Below are 6,955 nucleotides of genomic sequence, written 5' to 3'. Positions count from 1 at the left end.
CAGTGTAACAGGTATCTGTACAGTTCTGTGCTCTACTTTTTACCATCTTATACCTCATTCCTATTTTCGAAGTTCCTTCCTTTTTAGAGTGAAGTTACTCACTACCTGCAAAATCATATGCTGGTACCCATAGCATTGTAATGTTCAGCCGTAACCCTTGCTAAACATGATTTTCAACTACAATATATTGAATGATATGAGGCAGAGTATGAGATACAAATATCTCATTTGAGAGAAATTCCATATCACAGGCAAAAATAGTAAAATAGATAACAGGACTTGAAGAAAATATTCACTGCCACACCAGTTCCCAAATCATCTTATATATAATGCAATAAATATTAATCGCATGTTCTTAGTGATATTTTCTATACAAGCAAGACAGAATGCAAGAAGGGTGATTCATTTGATTTAGAACAAGTTTTTAAATAAAACAGCACAGGCATTAGCATTTACAAAAATTAGCAACATATTTCCTTTAGCAAATGATTAAGCAATAGATTTAGAGACCATTTGTACAATGAACACTGATGAAAAATACACAAAACATATAAAATCAATAGCATGGAATTTATAGAAAAATTTACACAATAGTTTAAAGTGTGCAAGTGAAATGCATCTTTCCAATGCATCTTTCCATGTGCACATAAATTACTTGTAATTTGAGTATGGAATAGAGTAAAATGAGCCAGAACAAGAATAACCAAGTACTGTATTCTGTACCAAAAGAACGCAAAGTAGTGAGCAAGTTCCTTTGTAACTCGAGTCTAAAAAAAGAGCATATACAAATGACAGAACATTAGAACACAAAATTTGAGTACATTCTTAATAAAATGAGCCTCATATTGCATACAACTTAAGTTGCATTTCTAAGCTAAAGAAAGGCCATGTCCAGAAACCAAAGTATGTAGGTACTTCATTTCCAAAATTACAATTAGCATGTCCAGGTTCTGACAGAAATATTCATATCGCACGATTTTGGAAAATTCACGGAAGTAGGTGAAAGTCAGTTTTAATTCGAATGTACATTATTTCAGAGCAATTTCTTCACGTTAAACAAATCCAAGCATTGGTGAACATAAAATTATTCTCAAAACGTTTGTGTTGTGCAAAAACTTCAATGTAGAGTGCAATGAGATCAACATCCTTAAGTCTGTACAATACACACTTAAGTCTTCGGACATTCAATACGACTGAACTAAAAATATGGCAGTAGGATTTCTTCATCGCTCCATCTCAAATATACAACACATCAATGTACACAATAATCCTTCGCATTACCTGAAAGAAGAAAAAATTAGGTCATTACATAGTATTTGACTAGTTCCCACTCTTAAAACAATTTCCAAATGCCAGAAATATATAAATAGAGTTAAATTATTTTATTAATTATCACCTGAAATGACACACTGAAATACAATGATCAAGTATAGATAGAAGTAAGAATATACAGTGTGTTAGAAACAAGTCTCCATAGTGACTTTGGCTGGCGGTGATACTGCGAAAATTGGCAACGGTTCAGCCAAGCCAAGCAGGATGCAGTGCAGTTAAAGTTAGTAGTCAGTAGTGCGAGACAAGATGCTTAATAAAGAGGAAAGAACTTTTTCAGTGAAGTGGGTTTTCCAGAAACGTGACAAATACACAGACGCAGTGAAAAGATGATTTTTGCAAACGGTTTCTTAGACTGTTCTACCATATCGCGAAACAATGAGATATTTTAAATTTCATAGCTGCGGTGCCATATTTAATGTTTCAAAGAGCAGTAGGCCACCAATGGAAGAGACACTTCTGGATATTTACCTGCCAGGTGGTCATGCACGCTGTGACCATTCATACACAAGACAACCGGCAGGTGGTTTAAGGAGAGGTAGCATTCTGCAATTACTTCATGCCTTTCGTCTATAGATGGCATAACATGCAGTATACAGTTTGAAAGCTGAGAATCTGCTCACTCTCTCGAAGTTGGAATGAACACTAGATTGCATCCCCCCGCAAGCAATCTGATGATTCCCCGTTTGGTAGTCTGCAGAAACGGCCAGCCGTAGCAAACCTCATATTAAGAGGAATGAAATTGAGCATATATTACAGGATATCGGGAGGGAACCTTGCTTTGGAAATCATACAGGTATATTTACTAGCAGTGAAAGTGATAGCGGCATGACAAAATGTGAGAAAGAGTTTAATGTGACAGTGATGAACACAGCCTGACCCCAAAAAAGACAGAGGCAAAGGAAGACTGCTGGAATTGGAATAAAACAGGTGATAAACCATTCAAATAGTTTTACAGGAAATTCTAGAATAAATCTCACCAGAAACCCTCCACATATTTTTCAACACAGGGTTCACAACTCTTTATGGGATGTAATACCGTATTTCACGGCATAATCGTCGCCACCGCGTAATCGTCGCATCCTTTATTTTCAATACAAAAATCGGACTTTAAACCTTTAATTACATAATCGTCGCACGTCCAAATTTTGTTCACTAATCTGGTTAAAAGGTAAATGGAACTACAACGTAAGTTGCACATGAATGCGCAATTTAAATACGTGTATGATTTATGGGCAATTTGGCAACACAGTCACGTTTGCGACATGTTGCACAACGTATAAATAAATAATACCGGTATATGTACGACGCATGGCTTACCGGTAGACTATCGGCAGTTTGACAAAGTGGTCGCGAGACAGTGTACTATTTATTCACCACCTACATATTATGAGTTCCCATTTGAAATACGTAAGGCTGTAAGTTATCGCTTATCGGCAACGTCGCCAGGAAATACCGGCTAGGTAGGTTGAATGGACCTCGAACCAGCCCTCAGATACAGGTAAAATTCTGACCCGGCCGTGAATTGAACCCGAGGCCTCAATGTAAAGAGGCAAGCACGCTACCCCTACACCATGGGGCCGGCTCCTGTGTTACTGCGCACGAAGTGAAATCCAAGACGATAACGCAGATTTCCACGGAATTATTCAGCCGAATTATTTACGATGTCTCAGTTGTCATCGCTAGACTTATCTTACTACTACGTCATAAGTGTCCGGGCATGGGATGAAAACTTTTATCCAAGCAGTCAAGATAAGTCCTACATGTGAAAATACTCAACTGCTGTTCAATGCAAATGGAATGGTTTATACTGTTAGGCGATTGCGGACGACACAGCACGGTCGAAGCACAGTCGCAGCACAGTTCTACATGTGAAAACAGGCCTTAACAGTATTGGCTGCTCTGGAATGGACAGATCACAGATGCATTTATTTGTTTCAGATTTACGTGATTACTGTAGACATGTGTGCGTGAGAATTTAAGTTTTTAATTTGTGTTTTGGGTGTTTGCAGAAATAATTTGTTTTAATAGTGAACAATTACGGAAAGTCATTTATATCGCAAAACATTAACGTGTGAAGCATTTATAAGCGATTATGGGTAAATATAGAAACTATTCTGCGGGCTTCAAGCTAAGCGTAATTGCCTTTGCTGAACAGCACGGGAACAGAGCTGCAGAAAGAAAATTTTCTGTGAGTGAAAAGTTGGTGCGTGACTGGCGGAAAGTAAAAAACAAGCTAAAAAGCACAAACCCTTCTAGACGCGCGTTTAGAGGTCCTAAAACAGGGAAGTTTCCTATAATTGACGAAGAAGTATTTAGGTACGTCGGTGAAATACGTAACAATGGCTGCAGTGTATCATATGAAATGTTACAAATTAAGGGACAGGAGGTAGCGCGCAAACACAACATACCGGTAACTCAGTTTAAGGCGACTCGTGGGTGGATTAAGGGGTTCATGCGACGACACAATCTGTCAGTGCGAAGGAGAACAACACTGAGCCAAAAGTTGCCTGCTGATTACACGGACAAGATTGTAAATTTTCACCGATTTGTCATACGTTTGCGCAAGGAAACTTCGTACTTGCTTTCTCAAATCGGTAATGCCGATCAGACTCCAATCTTTTTTGATATGCCTCGCAACAGCACTATTGCGCTAAAAGGATCACGGAGTGTATTAATGAAAACCAGCGGTAGTGAGAAGTTGCGATGCACGGCAATGCTAGCCATTACAGCTGACGGGAGAAAGTTGCCGCCTTACATCATTTTCAAGAGGAAAACGATGCCTAAGAATATACAGTTTCCCCGTGGAATTCATGTACGAATGCAACCAAAGGGTTGGATGGACGTAGAACTCATGCTGGACTGGGTTAAAACTGTGTGGAATAGAAGACCTGGTGCACTACTAAAACAACCAGCTCTGCTTGTTTTAGATAGTTTCCGAGGTCACCTCGTGAACGAAGTGAAGCAAATTCTCACTACAAATAAGACACGACAGTCATTCCTGGTGGCCTAACATCTGCTTTGCAGCCACTAGACGTATGTGTTAATAAACCCTTTAAAGACCACTTACGTCGATTTTACGAGTGGATGATGAGCGGCGATCAGCAATTGACGCCCGCCAGAAATATCAGGCGTCCACCCTTGGACTTGTTATGCTTGTGGGTGAAGAAGAGTTGGGATCTTATACCACATGAACTAGTCTCCAAGAGCTTCAAAAGGACTGGGATTTCGAATGCACTAGACGGTTCCGAAGATGACGCAGTGTGGCAGGGAGACGAAGAATCTGATACTGGTATTAACAGAGGCGAGGACGCCGCATCAGATAGCGAAACCTGCGATAGCGACACCGAAGATTTGTAATAAATTGCGTACCGGTAAGTCCGCATTTCACAACAAAGCGATAATTTTTTGCAAGTGTAATATTTTAACTTTAATACTCAAATTAATGACAAATTAACTTAATACGTTCATTTTTATTTTCAGGTTGGAAAAACGTTCGCCGAATTGTTGCGAAAAATTATGAATTTTGTTTTAGACTATTTCAATTATTTTGATGTATAAACGCGAGTATTACGTGCATCTTAAATTTGTATCAAATACAATTTAGTTATAAATACATTTTTTGAGTAATACAAATACTGGTATTAAATATTCATCGTATAATGGTCGCACCCTACAATTTTTTTCGAAAATTTTGGTATAAAAAGTGTGACGATTATGCCGTGAAATACGGTAGCTACCGAAACAAAACTTTTTGCTGATCAGTACTTTTTGAAAAATTCCCTAATCCAGTATGAGCCGATGGTTTCCCCTCATCAGATGAAAGCAGGGGTTATTTTGCTTTATGCATTCTCAAGGCTAGAGTACAAAAACCCACCTTACAGTCATATTAGCCCATCCGGAAATTTATGCTCACTCCTGTTTTCTCCAAAATCATGCCTCCCAAAAGATTTGTAATCTTGTCTAAATTTCTACATTTTAGAAACAATGAAATCCACATGGAAATAGACAGGCTCAAAACAACTGCACCCACGTAAACCATTAGCAATAAAATTTCAGAGATGTTTACTGAGAGAAGGGGCACACAGTTTAGATTGATAACTGGTATACTTCACCCCCCTGTTCTTGAATTTTAAAAAGGCAGTATGAGACAACCCTCGGTTGCTGTGTCAATATTTGGATTGGAATTAATAGAGTACACTGTTCATGTTCCCCATTCAGATACTCTTCCATTGATGAATGGATATTCCTTTCTTTGTAATACACATTTCATCAGCCAGATGGCAGCAACCATCCTATCTCATGAAATGTTATGATCTTTACCTTTCGCTGACTCTGCCTCTTGTACCTTGTGATTTCTGCCATAACCAAGAGAACAAAATGGTGGTAATTAGTTGTCTTGAGCCTTTCTGTTAACCAGCTCTAATATACTTGGGATTTGTAAGAGCATTTGGTTAGCACCTTCCTCTTTATCTCTTGTGGACTCCTGTTTGTGAATGGGGATAATATGAATGATGAGCCCTGTGACTGTTCGAACTCCAAGGTGCGTTTGCGTTTCAACTCAGCTGTTTGCTTCTTACTCTATTTGTTTAACCTGTGTTAATTTTTGTGGCTCTATGTATATTCAGTCTGACTTATTTATGCAAGACACCGTGGAAACTATGCCTTTGCCTTCCTTTTATTTATATTGTATCCATATGACTTCTATGTTGGTGTTTGACCTGCATAGGCCATCCCTTTTTCTCTCTGCAATGGGCTTTCAGTTACATCACTTATCACAGGATGATTTTTCGATGGAGATACTGCGATGTGTGGCATTGTTAACTGTGAGTCTTCTTTCTGGGGTCTGCGTCACGAGCTAATGTAAATGTTGCGCCTAGGAATTTTTCCTCCCTTTTCTAACTGTAACATTCGTGATTATCAAGCATGTTAAATGTGTAATTGGTGTGAAGCGAGTGGGCGTGAATTTTAAATGGATCAGTATGACGATCTTAATTTACGACAGCTGTAAGCAATTCTGTATCGTTTCTTTTGTTGAAGGTGTTTCACAGATTCAAGTTTAGAATATTGTGAGAAACTCCCTTGCAATAGCATGTTTGTCGTCTTTATATTTTGGGTAATGTAAGTAGTCATACATTCCTTTTTGGGGGTCTCTGCCTAATTTTTTGTAGCTTTGGGTGGGAAGTTCCATGGCTATTGTTTTTTGTAGCTTTGTGCAGGAAGTTCCATGGCTATCGTATATGCTTTAATGAGCGGTTTATTAGTAATGTAACACTGTTTCCGTAACTTTCTTGGTTTAAGCCAATGCATCAGGCTAGTAACTTTTGCCATTACCTTCTTGATGTTGCTTTGAGAAAATGTTTTATGATTTGTTCGGTTTAGCATGAAATCTATTCTTGTACTGTGAGTTCATATAGTTCATTGTTGCTGTGTGTGGGCATCTGCTTGCCTGTATGTTTTGAATCTTTATTTTGATGCTGTGTTCACTCTCTACATAGAGTAATTATCTCTTTTGCGTGGCTTGACAGACTATTCAGTATGAATGGATAGTCGTATTGTGAAGATACATTTTTTTATTGCTGGCATGTGAGGAGTTTTACATTAATTTTACAAAGTACTTTTTGAG

The 6,955-nt window shown here is 38.4% G+C and overlaps 1 protein-coding gene across 1 annotated transcript in view; it reads right to left on the bottom strand.

Moving 5' to 3' along the window:
• Positions 1-631: 631 nt before the first annotated feature.
• Positions 632-6,955, bottom strand: part of vih (ubiquitin conjugating enzyme vih) — a 69,692-nt gene continuing 63,368 nt past the window's right edge. The window contains exon 6 of the mRNA XM_067142474.2: positions 632-1,281. The gene's annotated coding sequence lies outside the window, so the exon portion shown is untranslated. The remainder of the gene's footprint in view (positions 1,282-6,955) is intronic.

This window comes from Anabrus simplex, chromosome 1 (assembly GCF_040414725.1).
Source record: "Anabrus simplex isolate iqAnaSimp1 chromosome 1, ASM4041472v1, whole genome shotgun sequence".
NCBI lineage: Eukaryota > Metazoa > Arthropoda > Insecta > Orthoptera > Tettigoniidae > Anabrus > Anabrus simplex.
This window is presented reverse-complemented; position numbering and strand designations above follow the sequence as displayed.